At 38.5% G+C, this 24389-nt stretch overlaps 1 protein-coding gene across 6 annotated transcripts in view; it reads left to right on the plus strand.

Annotated features, from left to right (window-relative positions):
- Positions 1-24389, plus strand: part of LOC121856556 (protogenin B-like) — a 228077-nt gene that overhangs the window by 158993 nt on the left and 44695 nt on the right. For all 6 annotated transcript variants that reach the window (XM_042352165.1, XM_042352164.1, XM_042352163.1 and 3 more), the window contains 2 exons: positions 17455-17656; positions 22106-22196. The gene's annotated coding sequence lies outside the window, so the exon portion shown is untranslated. The remainder of the gene's footprint in view (positions 1-17454; positions 17657-22105; positions 22197-24389) is intronic.

Genomic DNA, 24389 nt, shown 5'->3' on the forward strand with positions numbered 1-24389 from the left:
GGGTTTATTTGATCCTGATGTATCAATGTTTTACGTAAATAATGACAAACAACATTGGTCATGGCTTCAATATTAATAAATATTAATAAATGGACTAAAGTTAATTAATGGTAGGGTAAGAATCAGTGATATTTAAGGGAAGAAAATAAACAGTAAGAACGAGAGACAGTAGGCAAGGAACAACAGTCAAAGGAACAGTATCAGTAAGCATCCACTGAACAAACGCCAAGGAAAATAAATCAAGGAACACCATTCAGTAACCAAGAACATATAACGCTAACAGTCAGGGAAACAATAGTCAAGAAGCGACATTCAAATAGAATTAATAAAAGAACAACAAGAAGAAAACTACCTATACCAAATTGTGTTGAAAAAATATGACACAACGGATGAAGGATTTTGACAACCCTACCGAGACAACAGGAGTCACAGTGTTCATTCTGAAATCCATCGATCACCCCGAGTACAGATAGTTTTTTGTCATGGTATAATTTTCGTCAGTGTATGGAAGTTCAGGTTATATTTTTAAAAGATAAATGACCTTGACTTTTGACCCAGTTGCCGGCTAATGGATAAAGCAGTTTGTCGTCTTAGAGGTGTAAAGAAGACTGATTGGTTACCTGAGTTATGGGGTTTGTAAACTTGGATTCCACAACTTATGGGGTTTGTAAGCTTGGATTCCACAACTTATGGGGTTTGTAAGCTTGGATTCCACAACTTATGGAGTTTGTTAGCTTGGATTCCGCAACTTATGGAGTTTGTAAGCTTGGATTCCACAACTTTACCATGCATTGAGCCTTTGATCCTACACCCGAGTGGAAAACAAAGGAGTTGGATAGTTTAATATGAAAGAGTTTAATAAGATAAAAGTTCATGCTATTATAACTTTAGTTGAACTAGATATTATATTTTAACCAAAGTATATTGACGTAATGTTCTTGATACTACCCCCTCCCCCTCCACTCCTGCCCCTCCTCCCCTCTTCCACCCCCTCTCCTCCCGCCCCTCCCCCCTCCCTCTCCTCCATGAAGAATCTTTGGAAAACTCAATCATGGTACCATTGTCGACACATGGCACAAAACTTAATGGTAAACAGTGAAGCACGGGAGGTTGTGTACAAGGCGTAATCCGTAAGAAGAAAAAGTAATAAGGTCTGGTTTAGCGAGATATAAGACGCTGTTACTTAATTACTAAAAAAAATATCACACAATGAATTTTATGCATAATTTATGTTGATAATTTTGCATCCATGGGAAAAAAAAGTTATCTGAAGTATATTTCGGTCAGTCAGTCAGTCAAACAGTCTGTCAGTAAAGTCAGTCATAGGGTCACCCCGTGTAGTTATTATCACTCGTGTTCTTGTGTCAGTTAAACAAACAAAGAAAAACAAATCCAATAATATCTAGTAGATTAATCACTTCATTGAAATATATCCACAATTATCAACTTTTTCTCTAAACTAAAATGAAAAATATTCCTCTCGCTATGAAACCAGATGGAAAAGGTTAAGGTACCAGTGACCTCGGCAACGTAGATCCAAACATTGCTCTGGGAGGCCTGAAGGGAACTAGCTCGCCAGAAAGCTCTCTCGCGGGTGTAGTATGGGGTGTAGAGAGATGCTTCCACTCCTACGTCGTATCCCGCTGACGAGACTTGTTTTGTTTTGAGGTGGGTTTTTTTTTCAGGTGTGTGGGTTTAGCATTGGTGTTGGTAAGACATTGGTGAACTGAGTGGGGTTAGGACATTGGTGAACTGGGTTGGTAAGACATTGGTGAACTGGGGTTAGGACATTGGTGAACTGGGTTGGTAGGACATTGGTGAACTGAGTGGGGTTAGGACATTGGTGAACTGGGTTGGGAGGACATTGGTGAACTGGGAGATAGATAGAAGATTATATGGTAATGGGGACGTGGTGAGGAGACTTCTAGAGACAAAATTTCCTTCAGAAGAGAACTCGTAGATGGCGGTAGATGGCTGGAGGAAAAAAGTGTGTAAGGAAAAAAGAAAATCAGAGAAGAAAACAAGATAAAACAAGGAAGAGAGAAAGAAAAAAAAGAAAGAACGGATTTGATATATGAAAGAAGTGATAATTATAAACGAACATACGAATTCTCTCATTAATTTATTTCTGTTTATTTCACGTATGCATTTGAACTCACCCTAATTCTCATTTTTCTTTCATAACACAGAAAGGAATAAATAACCAGTTATCATCATTAAGTTTGACGAGGAACTGACCACTAATGATACAAAAACCAACCATGTTTGTTCCTGAATATAAAATCCTTCAGCTTTTTAAACTTCACCATAATACAAAACGAAAATTAGCGCTTTAAGCTTCATAGAAAACGAGAATCAGCTCTTTAAGCTTCATAGAAAACGAGAATCAGCTCTTTAAACTTCATAGAAAACGAGAATCAGCTCTTTAAACTAAATAGAAAACGAGAATCAGCTCTTTAAACTTCACAGAAAACGAGAATCAACTCTTTAAACTTCATAGAAAACGAGAATCAGCTCTTTAAACTTCATAGAAAACGAGAATCAGCTCTTTAAACTTCATAGAAAACGAGAATCAGCTCTTTAAACTTCACCGTCATCACCACTTTAACAACACCTGCCAACGAGCTAATTACTGTCACTCATACACCACAAAGACTCCCACTCATTCTTAAGACTTCCCTTAACGCTGGCATCATGTACAGTTGGTCTTTTTTTTTAAAGTCTTACCTACACGCTTTATATCATGGGATCTCTCTCTCTCTCTCTGCAGGGGACACGAGACAACATGAACGAGCGATAGTAGTCGTGTTATTGTCTATAGAAAGCCGTCATCTTGTTATGAACGGTTAGACTGACAAAACAGAATACTTCCTGCCGTGATTGCGTGAGGGGGGGGGGGGCATTACACCAAGTCATTTAGTACTGTGATAGTAAATGGGAGGATATTAAGTTAGTGTGTTTTGAGTAAGGGAAGGAAGATAGCTGTCTTCCATGGTGTTTTGTCGGTGTTAAACAAAAGTCGTGAATGATTTGCTATTGTTAGATAGAAGAAAAAAAAGATGAATTGGGTCAAAGTGAGAGGAAAAAATTGAGATACATTTTTTTTCATTGGTACAGCAGTTGCTTCTTCCATGAGAGCTGTCTACAGGGTCATTCATTAATAAGATAAATAATTCAAGGCAGTTTACGGCCTTTGTGAGGAGAACAACATACCTATCCTTAAGCTGCCTCACATTCCCTAAAATTCTCACATCCTCGAGCACATTCTTCTCTCTCCATATCCTCACATTCTTAAGATGACTTTCGTTCCTCACTAGGATTTCACTTCCTTGAGACTCACATCCTAAAAGGTGACTCCTACATCTCCAGCATCACACAACTTATAACTTAACTTTTAATTCCAAGGATCCTCACTATTCGCATACCTGTAATAAGTTAATTGGCTCTACAGGTGAACTGCAAGGTAGATTTTGTCTTGACGTCTCACTGATTGGGGTTTAGTTGTAGCATTTGTATACAAGGTACTATGGTGTTGACTGATGCCACTAGATAAATGCTAGATTTTTTTCAAGAATTAATGCCCCTCGAAAAACAAATTCCCAATAATGCTTAAAGTCGTGGAAATTCTAAAGTTTGTGTTGACTGTTTGGGGTATTTTTAGACACCGTCATGAATCACTCAAGAGTAAGATGACCTGAGAAGTGACCTTTAGTGTTACAATTCTCTTTTTCTATTTCCACGCTCTTACACACACACACACACACACACACACACACACACACACACACACACAGCATATTACATACACACGTACACAAATATACGGACAGACATATAACGCGGAGAGGCAAACATAAATGAATATGATTGTATTAGTGTATTTGTGTGTATATGTGTTTATATATGTATGTATGCATGTATGCAAAAACGTGTGTATGCATATGAGTGTGTATGTGTTTGTGTGTTTATTTGTATGTGTACAAGGATGACTATGAGTGTATGACTATTTTTACACGTGAACACGTTTGCTTGTTATTGTGTGTGTGTGTGTGTGTGTGTATGTGTGTACGCCTTACCCGCGCCTGAGCACACACACAACAACACCACCACCACAGCAAGATGGATTTAACCCTGGTGTCTAGACCGTATTCGGAGGTCACACACTCAAGCGGTCAAGAGCATGAGAACATAATATTTACTCGCCTCAAAAAGAAGGGCAATTTGGGTGTTACTTTTGATTACACTCATCTAAAGGAGTACGGTCTTGGTCGGCTACTTTCCCTTCCTAAGTGGCACAAATTGAACCATTGCTGCTCCTTGTAAGTGAGTGAGTGTTTGTGCTTTTTTTTATCCCTATCGCCGCCAAGGTTGACTCATTCTTTTAGTCATGACCCTGTGTATGTTAGTTCTCTCACTCTCTGTAGTAGTGTTATTGTAGATGATGTTATTTTAGTTGTGATAAAAGATGTTATTAATTACTGATAATGATGAATATGATAAGCCTCGTTAAGACAGGTAAGTTTAAACGAGAAAAATCATTATTTACATTAATTTTTGAAGGATTTACTGCGTTTATTAGATTTTTCGTCATTAAGTGAAATCAAAGTGTAAGATTGTGTTTTTGTTTATAACGAACGAGATATAATGAATAGATTAACACAGATGTCTCAGAAACTTACCATGATTAATGATGTGGGAGAAATTAAATCATTATAACTTCATTAGCACATAAACTGGATAAACATTTAGACGGACAGTTTTATATATATAGTTCACTTAATAATGAAAAAAAAGAAAAGAAAACATACACGATTATAGGTAAAATAAGAGGGTAAAATAATGCAATAAATAAACCACGTGTTATAGCAGACTGGAATGTAAGTGGTGTGAAGAATCGGAGCTGTGAGGAGGAGTACCCTGTTTGTGACCAAGTATAAACAGAGGCGTGAATGGTGCGGGAGGAGGGAGGGAAGTGAAGGCCGGGAGGAATTCGGGAAGAGAGAGGTTTGAGTGTAGAGATACCTTAGGAGGATGAGTGGGGTAGTCTTAACTTTAATATAACTTAATGTACAAATGAATAACTTTATGAATAAGTGAAGAATAATATCTAGTTTGTATTCTTAAGTTACAAAATCTTTTCATAGGTAATGGTTTCAATGAGGTAGAGTGTAAATAAATAGATGAGTCACTGTTGAACTAAAGTGTTGAAGTGGGATTTAAATACGATGATGGTAGAGGCGTGATGTGTAGTGTGGCGTGATGCACAAGGTTAGGCAGGATATACTCTGTAGTTACCCACCACTATAGTACACTTACTCAAGGTTGGGCCGGATATACTCTGCTAGTGCATTCACTCTCAGGACTTACTGTGGAGATAAGGACGGAGTAATGTTAAAAGATGGTTGAGTGCACGAGTAAATAATCTTAACATTGTGTGTTTACATCTGAGAGAAACAGAAATTCAACATTACGACGTATAGGAGGTATAAATGTTTACTGTGTGTAGTAATTTAATTCATTTTCTAACCTAACATAACCTAACCTAAACTACTCTCACATCTAACCTAGCCTAACTTGACCTGACCTCACCTGACCTGACCCAACCCAATCCAACCTAACCTTATATGAGTATTTATTAACTTGAGTTCCTTGAAAAGTGGGAAGCAAATTCTTAAAAGTTTAGGATACTCAATATCTTCATAACTGCTGGATACCTGTAATGGGATGGTTAGCACACTCTCTTCGCAAATTAAAATACTTGGATGAACCTTTTGGCGTATTCATTACCTCTCACGGAGTCTTTTAAGAAACATGCGGGTATATTCTCTTAACCCCTATGTACGGCGTCCTCTCTGTGTTAAATCATCTGCCTTAAGCTAAATCAAATGTTAAAATGGCGTCCCTTTGTGATAGAGGTTTAAGCATAGATAAAGTTAGAGGTATATTTTTGTTAAGTCTTATCTCGCCATTCTATATGTACAAAGTTTATAGTTCTCATTAATGTGACCAGGAGTTAAGCTCTTATAATCTTGTTGTTGTTGTGTTTGTTGTGTTGCGTTGTTGTTGTTTTGGTGTCTGTTGTGTTGTTGGTGTTTCTACTTGTATTCTGTTTGTTATTGTTGCTGTTATTTCACGACTGGCTGAAGGAATCTCAAGGTATATAATAATAAAAAAAAATTATACTTGCACCACTTAATAGATAATGATTTGACCCTTTGACCTTTTGACCTTCTTTAATATTGAAGATAAGATGCATGGGTGATTTTATTTCTTGTCAACACATTAGCCAGGCTCAGAAGTGCGTACTTTACTCTTGTTCTTTTAATGTCACTCTGTCACTTCCCACACTACTTCCCTCACTACTTCCCACACTACTTCCCTCACTACTTCCCACACTACTTCCCTCACTACTTCCCTCACCACTTTCCTCACAACCTCCCACACTACTTCCCTCACTACTTCCCTCACTACTTCCCACACTACCTCCCTCACAACCTCCCACACTACTTCCCTCACAACCTCCCTCACTACTTCCCTCACAACTTCCCACACTACTTCCCTCACAACCTCCCACACTACTTCCCTCACACACTACTTCCCTCACAACCTCCCACCTCCCACCTCCTTCCCTCCCTTCCCTCCCCAACCCCCTCCCCTCTTCCTCACAACCTCCTCTCTTCCTCCCCACACTACTTCCTCACAACCTCCCACACCTTCCCTCACAACCTCCTCACTACTTCCCTCACAACCTCCCCACCTCCCTCCAACCTCCCACACTACTTCCCACACCTCACCTCCATTCTCACCTCCTCACTACTTCCCTCCAACCTCCCACACTACTTCCCCCCACAACCTCCCACACTACTTCCCTACCTCCCCTCACAACCTCCCCACACTACTTCCCTCACAACCTCCTCCACTACTTCCCTCACTACTTTCCTCACAACCTCCCTCACTACTTCCTCACAACCTCCTCACTACTTCCTCACCACTTCCCACACCTCCTTCCTCACTACCTCTCCACCTCCTCCTCTTCCCTCACTTTTCTCCTACTTCCCACCTCTCAGTGTCTAGGAACTATCGCCTTACTCTCTCTACCTTCACAAAATCAATAGCAAGATGTCTGTCAGAACGCTGGTAAATTAGGGTAAATATATCATGAATTCTCTCTGGTAAACATGTGCCAACCATTTCACTCAGGATTATATTCATTTCACTGAAGTATATATATTTTTTTTTAATGATACTTGTGAACCTGTTAAGCTATGTGTATATTAATTTTTTTTGTCCTACGTTAGTGTGTGTGGGGGGGGAGTTGAATATTCAGTTGTTTAAACATTCAGGAATTATTTTTGTGTAATATTTAGATGAGACAGCTAGACCCTGATGCTTCTATTTAACTGTTTATACCGCTTGTAAATATTCCCGTAGTGTGTAAGAATATATGTTATTCCAGTATTCTATATTATTCCAGTATTCCATATTATTCCAAGGTCATTAATTATTTTTTATATGCAAACATTTTGTATATCGTGCAAATATTCAGGTATTGTGTCTAAGTGATCTTGATAGTTTATAAATATTTCTAAAAAACACAAAACCCGGGAACATTTTTAACATGAAAACCAAAATAAAAAGTTGTAGAAAAAAAAACACATAACACTGAAATAAAGAGGAAAAACACGAAGCAATTTGGAACATCGACAATTGGCTTGTTGGTAGTTTGGTAGGTTGTGGTTTGTTGTTGGTAGTTGTAGTTTGATAGTTTGGTAGTTGGTAGTTTGGTAGGTTGGTAAGTTGGTAGTTTGGTAGGTTGGTAGTTTGATAGTTTGGTGGTTTGGTAGTTAGTAGTTACTGTAGAGTAGGTAGTCCACACACACTAACCTGATGCCACGTAACGAACGATCTCTGCACTAATGTCTTTAACAGGTTCATAACCCCACCCCCCCGTCCATCCCGTTCTCTCTCTCTCTCTCTCTCTCTCTCTCTCTCCTCTCTCTCTCTCTCTCTCTCTCATTTTCCTCCTAGGCATGAACGAGATAAACAAACAAATCAACAAGCAAAAAACACTCCCATGCTGCGGTACACATTAATGTTAAATATTCAGAATGTTAAGTTTTACATTTATATGAATTAACCCAAAAGTAAAATGGGTCTGTTATTTTGCTTTGTTTCGGGGGATACATACCTGGTAATGAGGATAAATATTAAAATTAAGCATTGTTGGTGATGATGATCGAGTAGGTAAAATGACACACACACATACATACACACACACACACACACACACACACACACACACACACACACACACACACACACATCTTTCCTGTAAATGTTTGGTTAATATAATTGTATAATATTTCAGCTAAACAAAAGTTGTACATAATACCTCAGATCCACCAACTGTTTTGGACATTAATGTGAGATCTCAACTACATTTAGTAAATATTATAAGTGGACTTTTTAAGTAGATTTTGAGTCATCGTCGCGAGAAACAGCAGAGGACATCAGTATCATTTGCAGAAGGTCATTTAGGTACGCCAGGTTGCACCGTACAACAACAGGTACAGTAATCGCGTCACCTCGAGTTCACTGGATAAAGGAAATAACTGGAATAACGAGAAGAGTTAGAGATAACAAGAAATAAACCGGGATTATGGTTACGTGGTGTGGTGGGGGGTAACAAATGTTAAAGTGTCTTTTGTGAAAACTTCTCAACAGGGAGTTTAGGTTGTTGACGATAACACTTGAGATGTGTATAATATTGGACTGGGGTCAAGTACATTTATGGATGCTACTGAACTGTGTATTTCCATTACATATTATAAAACTGAGGAAGTATTTTATTATGTATACGGTTTATATTCTTATATACCATAGTGGGTCAAGTTATTCCTGGAAATTTTTGTTTTTCATAGGAAGTTTATTGATGTACTGAAGTAACAAAAAAACTAAAATAGTTTCTGGATTTTCACGTATATGTAATGGACAGAGGAAGTTCCTACAGCTCACGTGCTCACCGAAATAAAATGTTGGAGGTTGGATGTAAGTGTTGTGATCGAGCGGAGGGTTATCAGGTATTTCCTTGGTTATGAAGGAGTGAAGCACCACTGGAATCGCTGTTGAGGAAAGTAGTACCGGGTCGATCAGCTGAGTTTCATGAGTGTTGCTGCTTTGAAGACGGTGCCAAGAATGCAGGGGGTAATGAAAGGCATGGCGGGTCTGTTAAGCTTGTAGAATGACTTGGGGTAGCTAGATGGTGGTCGTGTTATCATTTATACACTTGATACTGAAAGAGAAATTGATGCTGACAGTGGTGAGACAGTTGCTCCTGACTATCGGGGCTCTGATAGTGTGTATGCCAGAAAGATTTCCAAACATGTTGCCACAAACTCTATGCTGTTTTTGTCAACAACTGAATTGAAATTTGAATTCATTGACTTCAGCACCAAGCAGTGAATGGTATAATGATTCGAGGTGACGTTTTCCTCAACATCCCCTGGTGCCCATTTTTTGAATTAATGTTTTGTTTACACTTCACATCGACAGTTTTTATGAACAATATCGTTTCCAAGGAGAGAGAGAGAGAGAGAGAGAGAGGGGACTCATCATATCGTAATACTAGTCATCCACTTCGTCTTAGGACCATAATACTCTTTCTGTCACTTGATGCAGATTACTGTGTCGTCTTAAATTGCTTTTGCACCCTGGTGGTCATTTGGTGAACTTATCTTTTATTGATAATACCTTTAACATACCATCCAATTTGCTTGGATTTTTTTTAATATGTACATTTTTCTCAGATATTTTGTTCTGTTTTGTTCTCTTTCTCTGAAAAGTATTATTCAGTATTTTGGGAAGTAATATTCACCATCTGTAAATGTATCACTGTACCAAGACAAACATGGTTCAAATCCGTGGCCTATAAAGGAGTCAGAATTGCTACCCTGTGACACGCGACATGGCCTTGAGAAATATGATATTGCCGTTGACATTTCTCAGTATCTTTTGTCCTCTTAAAAACTACATATTAGTTTATATAATCCCACAATGACTGTTTCTTATTTCTAGTTGAAGTGAACATATAAATAACTACACATCAGACATTTTATTACTTTTAATCTTTGAATCTCCATATAAGACCATTTAAGTTGTTAATATCAAGTTGGCAGGATATACACTTATTAATCCTACCTATCATTTCCCCGCTTCAAATCTAACGCTAAACATTATCGCAATCTATTTTTTTTATACCATGATGGACGGTATTTGATTTAACATGATAGTCTCGTATGTCAGTGATCCCAGGTAAAAAATATCTGTAATATAATAACCTTGATGTTTTCTCAGTAAGCTGTAGATAATAAGGTGGTGAAGGGAGGGTAGGATACTACCTCATTCATGGTGGAGAGAAGAATGAGGTAAGAGTGAGGAATGAGAGAGTGAGACCGAGAGAATGTGGACAACGTTACTCCGGGACAGATGTGGAATGTGAAGAATCTGGGTGTGTTATGTTCGGCTGAATCGACTGACCTTGACCAATTTTTTTTTACAATCGTGGAAAAATAAAATAGGATAAATTAATGGAATCTTTTCTTATAGCCACGACACGACACGGGACGACACGACACAACACGACACGACACACGACACAACACGACAAGACACGACACGACACGACACGACACGACACGACACAACACGACACGACACGACACGACACGACACAACACGACACGACACGACACGACACAACACGACACGACACAACACGACACGACACGACACGACACAGTATATCTCGTATGTCAACAAATCGGTTATGTGTGTTAGTGGGGCGAACTGTATATGTTGTCGCCTCTATTTACCAGATTTCAGATTTGTTGTGGTCGGAGTGAGAGTGGGAGGGCCGAGTGGCTAGCATTTGGTCTCTCTCCTACGGGTCGCTGGTTCGCATCTTGGGTTATTTCCACCCCCCATTCCAACCAAGTAGTGAATGGGTAAATATCTGGCTTTGCAGTTTAGGAAGTGAAGGCTGTTTAGTGCAATGCCAGGCCACACTGCACCTTAAACGTCAGGTATAAGGGACACACATACACATTGAAATAATAAAGTCACTATCGAGTAAGATATCTGAAGAAGGTTTGATCGAAGAGGAGAGAGAGAGAGAGAGAGCCTGAACGCAATAAAGACTCTTAAAAACTATAATGTAAGAAAATTATTTGCTCCTTGTCTTTCTCTTTACACTTACTCTTGCCTTCACATTACCTGAGACATCACCCGACATCCTGATCTTCTCCGATAAAGTCAGTTTAGTGTTCGTCTTCCACTTGTTGAAGTATCTATAACAGGTTGTGTTCCGCCCCATCTTCATACCTTCACTCTTATTCAGTCAAATCTTGTCAACAGTATCCAACACATCTTGATGGATCTTTTAGTCCTTTTATTCTTGTTTTCTCTTCTCTTGTGGCAATTAAGTAGTTAGGTAGTTAATCGTCTCTCTCTCTCTCTCTTATATATACTGTCGTCTTAGTTCTTGACATATGAAGTTTGTTTATATATTTTTGCTTCATTATCTCAATCTCATCGACATGACTTTAAATGATTTTCGTAACATAATCATGATGATATACTAGAGGTGCTTAAACTTTATACGTGGCGTTACTCCTAATCAGTGTTCTTAAGTTCATGTCTTTTAAACCTTTACTGGTGTTAAAATTATAAAACTGTTCTTCTCTTGAGTGTTTTAACTATTGAGTTCAGTTTAATCTTCGTGTTAAGGCCAAACCCACTCAATCTGTCCCTCTCCCCATGCCTCTATATACGTGTTCTTTGGCATACCTTCACTTTATGTACATTGAGTTAATCCCTCTCACCGTCGACACGCGCTCTCCCCCCTCCCCTCTCTCTCTCCTGCCTTGGTGCATAATTGACGTCTTTACCGCGAGGCAACATGGACGTAACTTCCTCTCCTAGTTTTTTTTTTTATACATCTGCCTCAGAAACTTGATGATATTTTACCCAAGTTTGTAGATGAGATTGTTGTCCGATTCTCAACACTGCTTCTCTTTAGTCATATTGATCTACATGTCAGGGATTTGTTTTTACTTTGTGATGCCGAGCCCCAAATGTTTATATATTCTTAAGTATTCACCAGGTCCATGAATGAGGAGTGAACGTCGGCTGTGTTGCTTGTGAACATTGATTTGTAAATGAACATTAGCATACTGCCATGTTAGCTGTGAACATCCATGTACTGTGGGTAAGCTTATGAGTGACTGTGTAATTACTGTGTGTGGGGCATCTGCTGTTGTACTGTGGGTAATGAGGGTGAACATGCATCCATTATGTGTGAAAACCACTTGTCGTGAGCGAACATGTTGAATAAACATCCATGTGTTTATATATCTGTATAGAGTAAGAGAGAAAAACATTAATACTTGTATATACATGGAGTAAACAGGTACTGGGCTCAAGTGAACAACCAGACACTGGAAGTGAACACCGCGGCACCGAGTGTAAACACCACATACCACTACTGAACATACTCTTGTTGTAAATAAACATCCATGTCATGAGAGCTAACAGAGGCGTATTATGAATGAAGTTGCATATCTTACAAGTAAACATTGACCATTACCAGTGTTACAGCGCATTACAGCTGATTCTCTATTAGGGGTGATATACTGTATTATTATTGATATAGTAACTAATATTATAGTGTATTCTTGATAGTATAGTGATGGTGGTATGGTGTAGTAGCAGTAATACAGTATAAGGGGTGCTGTGGCCGAGGGGTGCTGTGGCCGAGGGGTGCTGTGGCCGAAGGGTGATGTGGCTGAGGGATGCTGTGGCCGAAGGGTGATGTGGCGAGGGTGCTGTGGCCGAGTGATGCTGTGGCCGAAGGTGATGTGGCCGAGGGGTGCTGTGCCGAGGGTGCTGTGGCTGAGGGGTGCTGTGACCGAGGATGCTGTGGCCGAGGGATGCTGTGGCCGAGTGGTGCTGTGGCCGAGGGTGCTGTGGAGTGATGCTGTGGCCGAGGGGTGCTGTGGCCGAGGGGTGCTGTGGCCGAGTGGATACAGTGTTCACGGGTTCATGTACCCTTAGTTCAACCAGCTGTAAATGGCTACCTGTCTTAACACTTGGGGTAGTGAAGGTAGACCAAATTACTGTACTTACTTGTGTACTGAAGAAACATTGACTTATCTTTACACAACTTGCCAAATCTTCTTGAACAGCCTCGTTACTTAACCAAACCAATATGCTTATAGTTAGATATACACTTATTAATTTATTAGTGAATATCCAGGTGTAAAAAATGAACTTCAGTGTATCGCCACAACGTCAAGATGCTAAAATAGTGAAATTCCTTGTATGATCGTTATGCATGGGTGTATGAGTAAGCGTGTATGTATGACGAGTGAAGAACTATGTATTAAGATTGAATAACCAGTGCTGCAAGGGGACATGTGTACGTATTGCTGTTGAAAATCTATACATTTTAAGGAAACATTCATAAATTATTCATACATTACTGGTGGCATCTGCATATGACAAGTCAACATCCACGTATTATTAATAAACATTCATACGTTGCTCATAAGCATTCGTGTATTGCAAGTAAACATCCACGCCGTTTATTGAAGCTAGATCGTGTTGTTTGTGTATTTATATAAACATTGTAAGTCACCATTTTCTTCCACTATGACAACGTGTGGACGAATAACACAGACACATAAACAGACAGTGTGTAAAAGGTGTCAAGAGTTCTCCATATTGTAAAAGAATATAATTTGAATACATAACACAAAGACACGTGATATGAGATTCAATTTATTACACACACACACACACACACACACACACATCCACAAATATACATAAATATACATAATTAAAAACATACTCACTTATTTTTCATTAACCCCAAACACACACACAGTACAGTTATGTGGTTCACTAAATTATCACTTTTCACAATATAGACGAAAATACAGTCATGCATCAACACACTTCTTCACATTGCAACATTCAACCAAGAAGAAGAAGAGGAAGAAGAAGTTGAAGAAGAAAAAGGAGAAGAAAGGAAACAAGAAGAACACAAAGAAGAAGAATAGAAGGAAGAAGAAAAATACACGTATATATCACTGAGAGAGAGAGAGAGAGAGGAGCTACATGTTTTTATCACTGGGACACAATACGTTCCTTATAATCCCCGCAGCGAGATAAGACTCAGAGATAAGGGTAGTGGTATATCTGTGTGAAGGTGAGCCTTGTTTTGTCCTGTGTGTGTGTGTGTGTGTGTGTGTGTGTGTGTGTGTGTGTGTGTGTGTGTGTGTGTGTGTGTGTGTGTGTGTGTGTGTGAGAGAGACTAGGTACCTAATTTTACAGTTGAGGAAGTGAAGGCGATCAAGTGTAGTGTTAGTGTTGTAGTCATATTGTCCTTAAACACACAGTCATACCCTTGTGACACACTCTCACTTTCATTCTGACGACAACACAACTAAAAATTACTCTTACAGCTTTAGGAAACCTTTTTAACCTTCTATAATATATCTGTTAACGTCTTGTCAGCCAAAAGAACCGAACATCACCGTAAACTTATCATTCAGTGACCAATATGACCGTTTCTGGCAAAACTGAAAACAACACTTAGTCACTGACAGAATAATTATGGTTGTGTCTGAGTTCTGTGTGACCACCCACTGGCTGCCAAGAACTGGTGGACAGCGGCCTTGTCATGCATGCATTCACTGATCTCAACCGTAACATCAATTCAGACGTGTGTTGTGAACGAAGAGTACAGAGCAGTCACCCCCAGTCCTTACTCGCTTTATCACCCAACCTCCAACTCTGTTACAATTTTACCACTTTTTTTTTTTTTTACTCTTTACTGTAATATATATAACCATCAAATACTTCCTCTTGGGAGACTCAAAAGCATAGTAAGTGTTTTCCATAATCGTGATGTTTACGTATTTAGATAATGTAATAAATCATAATAAACGGTGTTGACTCTACGACGAGACCCATTTTAACGTGTAATATGAAGGTAATAATGGTACTTGTTTATCGCCGAGAATGTTACTGCCACGTGTTGATCGTTGTTCCACCAAATGCCAAGGTCACAGGCCCGCGTGTGTCTTGTTCTTACCAATACCGCGTCATGGCTGTCACTTGTCGCTCATAATACACACTCAAGGCCTAAATATTACCTCATACTTTAATCATTACTGTAGAAGCTAAATTATTTCCTAGTTCTTAATTTGTCATCATTAATAGTGTGTCAACAGTGTACCCTCCCTCACTGTGTCTTATAACCATGGCTTACGTTACGTCTTACCAATAATGTCTTGTTCATTAATACCCTCAACATCTTTCTAGGACAGTAAATAATGTTTCTCATATATTTCATAAACTATCTCACAGAACCTGGCTATATTAAACATTTTTAGGGGGAGTTGGATGATAATAAACGAATACAATTTTAACATAATTCTTAAACTCATTTGCTTAAGTCTGTATTAACGTCTTTTACAATACACTTAATCTTTAATATTAATATTTTTTGGGGGGGTTATTCTCTTACATTATGTTTAGCGTCAGTCATCATCATAGTTGAAGGACCACTTTCATGGCTGATCGAGTTAGGTTATAAACGCATGAGTAATGCAAAGTCATGCATTATCTAATACAGCCAAAAGAAACCGGGACAAAAAAGAGCTAATATTTTCTGTAGCACAAAGATGGATGTTTAGTATGAATTTTTAATCAGACATAAATACAAACATCACAGCTAATATATGAGTTAAATAAGGTGTTTGTTTGTTTGTTTCATGTTTGGTTCTTCATCTGTTACCGCGAGAAGTTTATTTTCCTCCTTTCCTTAAAAATTGTACTGTCATATATTTTAATCTATTTAAATATTTTGTACATATTTTCCGGGTTTTTTAATACTGTACAGGTATATAGAAATCAAGACAGTAACTAGTTTTTGTATTCTTAAGACTTTTCAAGGATTCTAACGAGTTTTAAAGCCATCAACACAAATATGGTCAACCTCAACAGAATTTGGGACAAGTATGACTCAGTTTTTTGTTGTTGTTTAGCTGCCAGATCAGTTCACTTCTCAGTAATGTCACTGTTGGAATAATCGCTTAAGTCAGTGAGTTTCTGATCTAGATTCATTTCATATTTTTTTTCCTGAAACCACTGAAACTAATTTGTTTTTATTACGTATTTCTCATTATTTTTAGATCTAAATTTCGGTTCAGGGTATCATAAGCTATTTAACACCCGTATGTATGTATGTATGTATGTAGGTACAGTATGTATGTAGGCTCTATGTATATATGTAAGTATGTATACAGCCACAATTCATATTAAACGTTTATATATGTGCCGTTGGGCGAAAGATCATTGTTATTTTTCAATTTACTGTGGCTGTGTTAGGCTATGCATGAGTGTACATATTATTCACGCCCTGAGGATTATCTACATCAGTTATTTAATCATGAATAACAGTAAAAAAAAATATATACAGTATATAAATAGTGTATGAGATGTGTAATTTACCAAACATCACCCGAAACTTTGATGTCTGGTGTCCTGCCCGCCACTGTTCTACCCGCCACTGTTCAACCCGCTCGTGCTCTGCCCACCAGTTTCTCACAAACTCACTTACATATACGCATACACACACATACACTCATACACTTAATAGCCAAACACATGTGCACATAAATAGACTTACATAGATACAAAAATATACACATACGCACACAAATAGTTGTATAAATAGACCCGCAAGCATACAAAAATATTCTGCTTGAAAATAAACATACAGAAATAGAGTTGTATAAATAACACACACACACACACACACACACACACACACACACACACACACACACACACACATAAGAGAATACATAGATTATAAATACATACATTAGCACACACAAACACACACACAGGCTTAGGCATACACAGATATTCAAAACAAACACACACACACACACACATACAAAGAGACATGCATAGATTATAAATACACACATTAGCGCACACACACATTAGCGCACACACACACACACACATACCACACACACACACACACACACACACCATCTAAGAAATATACCCGGTAGTGTGTTGAAAGCGGATTCGAGACGAGAGAGTGTGTGTGTGTGTGTGTGTGTGTGTGTGTGTGTGTGTGTGTGTGTGTGTGTGTGTGTGTCATACAGTGGAGTAAGTTGAGGAGAAATGAGTGAAGGAAGACGTTGATGGCTTATATATAAACAAATATTATATACTAATATTTTTCACCATTTTTTTCCTATTTCTTTATATTTCCTTCGTACTTGACATAATTATCTTTATTATCATCATCAATGTTAAAATGGTGTTATCTCTTGAAGCTAATCTGTCTGTCTGTCTGTCTGTCCACAGGATCGGGTCCTCGGTTGGGTCTCGGGTACGAAGTATTGCCCCCGACAGAAACGTTCACGGTGTTGGGGCGGAGCTGAGTCTCCCCTGTCAGCCACTCAAAACAGAGTCGGGCGTCCCTAACGTCACCTGGACCAATGACGGCCACGTTGTCAATGAACATCGTCGCTACGTCTTGCCCAATGGAACGTTACTAATTACTGAGGTTTGTCTACTCATTAATAAGTTTACTTCATTGATCACTAAATGGTTATACTTCATCGTAGTAATGTATGTTGGTATGAGTCAGTAGTGTGTTAAAGTGTGAGGTGTTTAGTTTATCATATCGATATGGATTAGGTGAGGTGAAGTTAGGATAGGTTAGGCACTTGTCCTTGCTAATATCCTAGGAACATATTCAACTGTTTACATATATTATAAAACCTAGCATATAAAACGCGACTCAGTTAGACATCTTCACTACTTACCACCGTCTCAACATATTATGAGACCCTCCGTCACTCTAGCCTGCCACCAGAACCTAACATAACATAACATAACCTAACCTAACTTAACCTAATATTCTGTAATATAATACTGTCTTTTACTCTCTTGATTATACATATGCCTATCACAAACACACCCCCACTCCATACACACACAAACCCTCCCATACACACACAAACCCTCCCATACACACAAACCCTCCATACACACACAAACCCTCCCATACACACACAAACCCTCCCACACACACACAAACCCTCCCATACACACACAAACCCTCCCACACACACACACACTTACATTTTTACTTCATTTTGATTGGTCATCTAATTAAGAAAAAATCAGCGTATCACAGCCAAGTTGACATTGTGCTACATAACTCTTAAAAACCTGATCCCTTGTGTTCGCTTATTTTTCTTATTACTTCCTGTAAACCCTGTCAACACTATCCGCTTCACTGCCCGGCTTAAGCTTTCATCTCTTGTGATTATTTTTTTATTATTTTATTATTATTTTTTTTTGTGGATGATGGGAGGTGATGTATGAATAGGAGGAAGGGGGAAGGGGGTGGGGAGAGAAGAGAATGAAGTGGTGAGATAATGAGATAGAATGAGAGAAAATAGAGAGACTGAGAACGAAGTGATAAGAGAATAATAACGAGTGAGGTTTATGAGACAGAGACAGAGAAACGGAGAACGAGGAAATGAGACATAACGAAACAGGTGATGAGACAGAACAAGATAGACGTAATAAGACCGAACGAGAGAAATAATCAGAACGAGAGACGTGTGTAGCTACAGAAGAGGGTGACGAAGGTGAAGAAGAAGAATAAGACGCTCTCGCCACCCTCCTGCAGAGCACTTGGAGCCCCATCACCTTATAAACACACTGATAAACCTCCACCTTGACTATCCATATATTTCACCCTTTAAGTGTCTTTCCTAAACTACGATTAACTTTTAAGGTGCGTAGGTGTGTGTGTGTCTAAGTATGTGCATGTAATAACACCACCAATGTCATAAACTCATCTTGCTATCCGACTTAAACCATCAACAAACTGTTACCTCCATATATAGAATCTGGTATAACCACTATTAAACCCTTCCTCTCTCCTCCCACCTCTACACCCCCTTTAAAACAAGAGACATTAACACCTCACTAACAACGACCTGTGAACGAATTCGTGTATGAGGAAAAAATTATACCAGTAGAGTTTTTCATCTCTTTAGTCGTTAGGACGGACATAAACACCAGTCATTGTGATTTATGTAACCCACTTCCTTCCAATTATCTTATTTAGTTTAATTTTGTCATATCCTTTTGTCTTATACTTTACATTTATCTTCACTACGCTTGTGTTCAGGTGAGATCATTTTACTCTCTCAGTGTGTTAGGTTAGGTTATGAATTAAGATAGATAGATAGATAGATAGATGATGATAGATATAGATTTATACCTCACCTCTCTCCTGTTATAAATTCCCATCTTCTAATACTCCTTTACACTGTCTAGTCTCTTATACTGCCTCATCATCATCCCACAACTGATACTGAACAATACTCAGATGACATCAACACCCAAAACTCAAGAGTACACGATTGATTTATTCTACTCGTGCGGTTGATTTGTTCTACTTGCGCTGATTTAATTGAATATGGAAGGGGAGGAATATAAGTCTTTCCTCTACTACAGTCAACTACAGTGATAAAAGAGTGGATGAAAGATTTAATTAATTGTAAAAACTAAATAAAAAAGTAAATCTCAAAGTATAATTGTTACTCTAAATGAAATAACAATTCCTTCGCTTGCATTGTTATAAAAGAGACAAATGGCTATATTTATATACACTATACATATCTATCATATCCATACAGCTGTTCTGATCTGATGTCAATCGTCATTTTTCTATTCGTTTTCTCAGCTGAATCGGTTGTTGTTGTTTTTTTTGTGATATCACATTCATCTTTTTTTTCAACTGTTTTGTCTCCTAACTCCGCTGTACACGAGAAGGGGCAATGGGTAATGTGGCTCTCCCTTGAAATCTAGAGTAGACTGGAATTTCGCCTTCCAGAAACCCCCCAAAATTTAAAAATCCTGAGAAATTTATAAACACACCAAAACAATTACCAAGTCTCTATGTTTGAATGAGGTTCTCTCCCATAATTGTTCTCAAATGATGCACAACACAACTTTCTCCTCTTCTACCTAAACCGTTCAGATTAACCTGATACCTCAGACCTTCTCTCCCCTCTCTAAGTAGACTGACATCGTTCATACAGTATCAGAAAGTACGATACTAAATCAAACATCTTTATTTAAAAACAGTTATCAATAGATACGTATTTATACAATTTCAATATGACAATTTACTGAAACATTCAACAGTATGGCTTCTGTAGTGGGCGTTCAATTGTTGGTGTTTGTTTTATTTTTCCTTCCTTCCTGACACACTCACACACACACACACACACACACACAGAGAGAGCAGTCCATTCAATCAGTAGAGACAGTGTAAAGTGCTCTTGACATTTCTAAAACATTTAACAGCTTGGCGTCGACCTTGACTTCTCCAAATAGTTCTTTATTTTTATCGTTCTAGTTCCATTATTATCTTTTTTTTTCTTCTTTCCTTTCCTTTCTGGTGCGTGTAGTTCTAGATGGTCTTTAGGGACACACACACACACACACACACACACACCTAAACTGAGTGAGAGAGGGGGTGTACCTAACAAGACCTCCTACAATGGCACTGATACAACACACATAATGCGCAGTTAACAAGGCGTGACCTAACACAGCTGAACATAATTTAACTACGCCATCACGTCATCCTTACATAATACTAAGACTTTTAACACTCACTCTTACTGAGGGTTTAGGGGTCATTCTTACTTTAAGTTTTACTCAGATCAACTTTGTCACCTCATTTCCTCGCACCCTCCCATAATGCCTCTCACCCTCCCATAATGCCTCTCACCCTTTCATCATACTACCTCTCACCCTCCCATAATGCCTCTCACCTTTCTATCATATTGCCTCTGACACTGACACTTTGACAACAGGATTTTTCAGTGAATACATTTGACAAGGCAGTTGTATATTCTCCCCCTCCACCAATTTTATTAAGAAAAAATAATCCACGTTGCTCCTCTCTCTCTCTCTCTCTCTCTCTCTCTCTCTCTCTCTCTCTCTAATGCTATTCACAGTAGTATATAATTGATTGGGATGATATCTACTGAGTTCATAAATACAGTTTGTTTTTTATCTTTGGGACGCTTGTGGGAGGGAGATAGATAATATTTATAAAAGGAAAGTGAGTATTGTAACGACATGTATGTATGTATGTATGTATGTATGTATGTATGTAGAGTTTTATACTGTAGAGTTTATATTAAGGAAACTGATTTATAGCCAAATAATAATAATAATAATAATAATAATAATAATAATAATAATTCTCGTAATAAGGAATAGAGTAATATAAAAGATAATATAATAATGAAGTTATATAAAATAGCGAGTGACAAGATGATAAGTAAAATCGTGAGTTATTAAAGAGACATTATGAGAATAGATGTTTTGTGAGTAGTTTGTAAGTTGTTTGTAAGTAGTTTGTGAGTCGTGTGAGTAATACTGGGATAGCGAAGAAGAGAATACATTACATCACGACATGTAAGAACAGGCAACGTTGTGATAAAGTAAAACATCTTCAAAAATAATAATAATAATAACCGAAGAGGCAAAAGTGTGTGTAAGAATGGCGACCTCTGACAGGACATTGACACAGAGAGTAGGTAACAAATTCTAAAGAGAAGAATGAGGATAGTGAGGATAATGACCTAAGGAGGCTGAAGTAAGGGTGGGTAGGATGAAGTAAGCAATGAGGATAGTAAAAGTGAGATTAGAAGATTGATAATGACAAGAGTATAGGTAATGAGGATAATGAGAAATGGTGTTAATTAAGGCTGGTTACAATGAACATGTGTTAATAATGGCCCTGAAGTTCAAGATTTTTAATACCTGAGAATAATTAGTTGATATTGAAGACTTCGAACTGTGAGACCTAACCTAACTTCACCTAACTTCACCTCACTTAACCTAACCTGAGAATAATTAAGATTTGATACTGAAGAACCTACCGACCTTACTGATACCAAGTTTCCTACAGGTAACGAAGGGTGACGCGGGACAGTATCGCTGTGTCTTGCGCAATGGTTCTAACGCCGTCATCTCCGCTCTTCTCAACCTCATCCTTGCAGGTAAGTCTAACTACCTTTTCCTGTTTTGGTTTTTTATATCTTTTAAAAACAAATAAACGACACGATTCTACCCACTAGTTCAAATCAGAGCCACGAACGTACGGTACAAGCGACGTGAGTAATGTCACTTCTTGGGCTGACAAGATAATACAAACATACGTAAGCTCAGAGATAAGTAATATTAACTGTACACACACGAACTGCTGTCTCTCTTACTTCAAAATATGACAGATCATAAGCAGTAGCGTGTGCATGTGTGTATGTTCGGGAAACGAGTGTATTAGAGTGAAGGGCCGGGTGACACAATGATGGCATGTTCGCCCTCCAGCCTTTGAGATGTGGCCACAATTAGCTTCTTTGTCGGGTGGAAAAATTATGGTAATTTTCGGTGTCAGGTTGCAATCGCCATTGTTACGTTAATACAAAGTCATAACTGCCATCGTTTTGGTCTGTCAACGGAACCGTATAGTTACATGTAGGTGTAGATTACTTACTGTTGTTACTGTTATGATTGTTTAGCTTCTGTTTTTTTACATTTTAGTCGTTAATGATAAGATACCCTCATTCATGTGCGTGGAATGAAAGTTTCTGTTGTGTGTATCTGTGTGAGCGAGATTTCTGGCTATTTTTATTTATTTTTAATATGAAAGCGATGTTTTGATCTTTACATAAACGAAAAATTATATTCTTTCCTCCCATTGTTGTCTTTGTAACAGTATAGATCATATTGTAAAGGAGAGAACATTTTTGACGTATTTATATGTATTAGTTTTGAACATATCTGGTGTTAGGGGATTTATACACATAACTATAATGAATCATACGGATATATCAAGCCATATAATCAGATATACCACACGCTATGGATATTACCCGTTGGTATATATAACAGTTTTGTCATGAGTTATACACAGGTGTAACGTTTCTCATTTAACTAATGTGAGAATTAATGTCAAAATTGGTCATGCTGAAGGAAAGAGCGTGTAGTAAACATTTTTGTGACGTACCGATGCTTTCTTGCGGTAGCTACTCATGTAGGTACTTTTTTGCGGTATAAGTAATCACACACACATACATATTACATTTAAATACGAGGTGGTGTATGGTACTGTGTCTGTCAGGTGAACGAACAGGTGAGTTAAGTGTACAGGTGGTAGTGGTGGTTATGATGCGTCTTGGGTGAATGGGACTGTGTTGTAGGTGGGAGTGGTAGTAGTAGAATAACCAGCCCGACGCTAATAAATCTTGGCACACAAGCACACACTAGCCAGAAAGCGTCCAGCCCGCAATCACGTACCACCTGATCCCTGCCATCTTCACCCCGTCACTATCATCACACACCCGTCACTATCATCACACACCCCGTCACTATCATTCTCAGCACATCACTATTATCAAGTCACTAACTCTTCATTATTCAGTCTTGACTCGTACCAATTTGTTATTGAACCGATTCTTGCCTCATAAACCATGATAATTAGACCTGGGGATCTCAGTGTTTTGGGATGCACTTGTGAGTGAGAAATTGACTTAGATTTGTCTTGCGCTGTCAGTCTCAGTTGATGCCCAGTTTAGTGTACGTTGGTGGTAATGCCTTGGTACCTCCTCCTCTTCTTCCCTCTCGTGTGTGTGTGTGTGTGTGTGGGTGTGTGTGTGGGGGGGGGGTTTAGGTATCACTTTACACACCAAACAATACTGCTCTATTTCTGACTGACTGTGTCTCACTTGCAATATAGTGCGAGTCGGATTTAGGAGCATTTAGTTTTTTTTTTTTCAGAGTTAATCAATCATCATTAAAGTTCCTACCTTCACACACACACACACACACACACACACACACACACACACACACACACACACACACAGTCCCTCACTCGCACACTTTTCATCTTATTAACTGGATCAGTTTCAAAGAGAACAAAACTAAAATATTGTCATTATTCTTTTGTTGTCGTCAGTGTGTCGTCGACGATGTCCTCATCCCTGTGTTCCTGCTGTTAAGCCTTTGTGTTGAGGTCAGTCTCTAAATATCCGAGCGTTTGCATCCGCCCACTGTGCATTTGTTCAGCTAAAAGTGTGTGTGTGTGTGTGTGTGTGTGTGTGTGTGTGTGTGTCGCTCTCTCAATAGACTTACGTGAACCAATGTCCCCGTATCCAACTTTTGTTTTCACTTGATCACCAACATCAGTACTA

This window comes from Homarus americanus, unplaced genomic scaffold (assembly GCF_018991925.1).
Source record: "Homarus americanus isolate GMGI-L3 unplaced genomic scaffold, GMGI_Hamer_2.0 scaffold936, whole genome shotgun sequence".
Taxonomy (NCBI): domain Eukaryota; kingdom Metazoa; phylum Arthropoda; class Malacostraca; order Decapoda; family Nephropidae; genus Homarus; species Homarus americanus.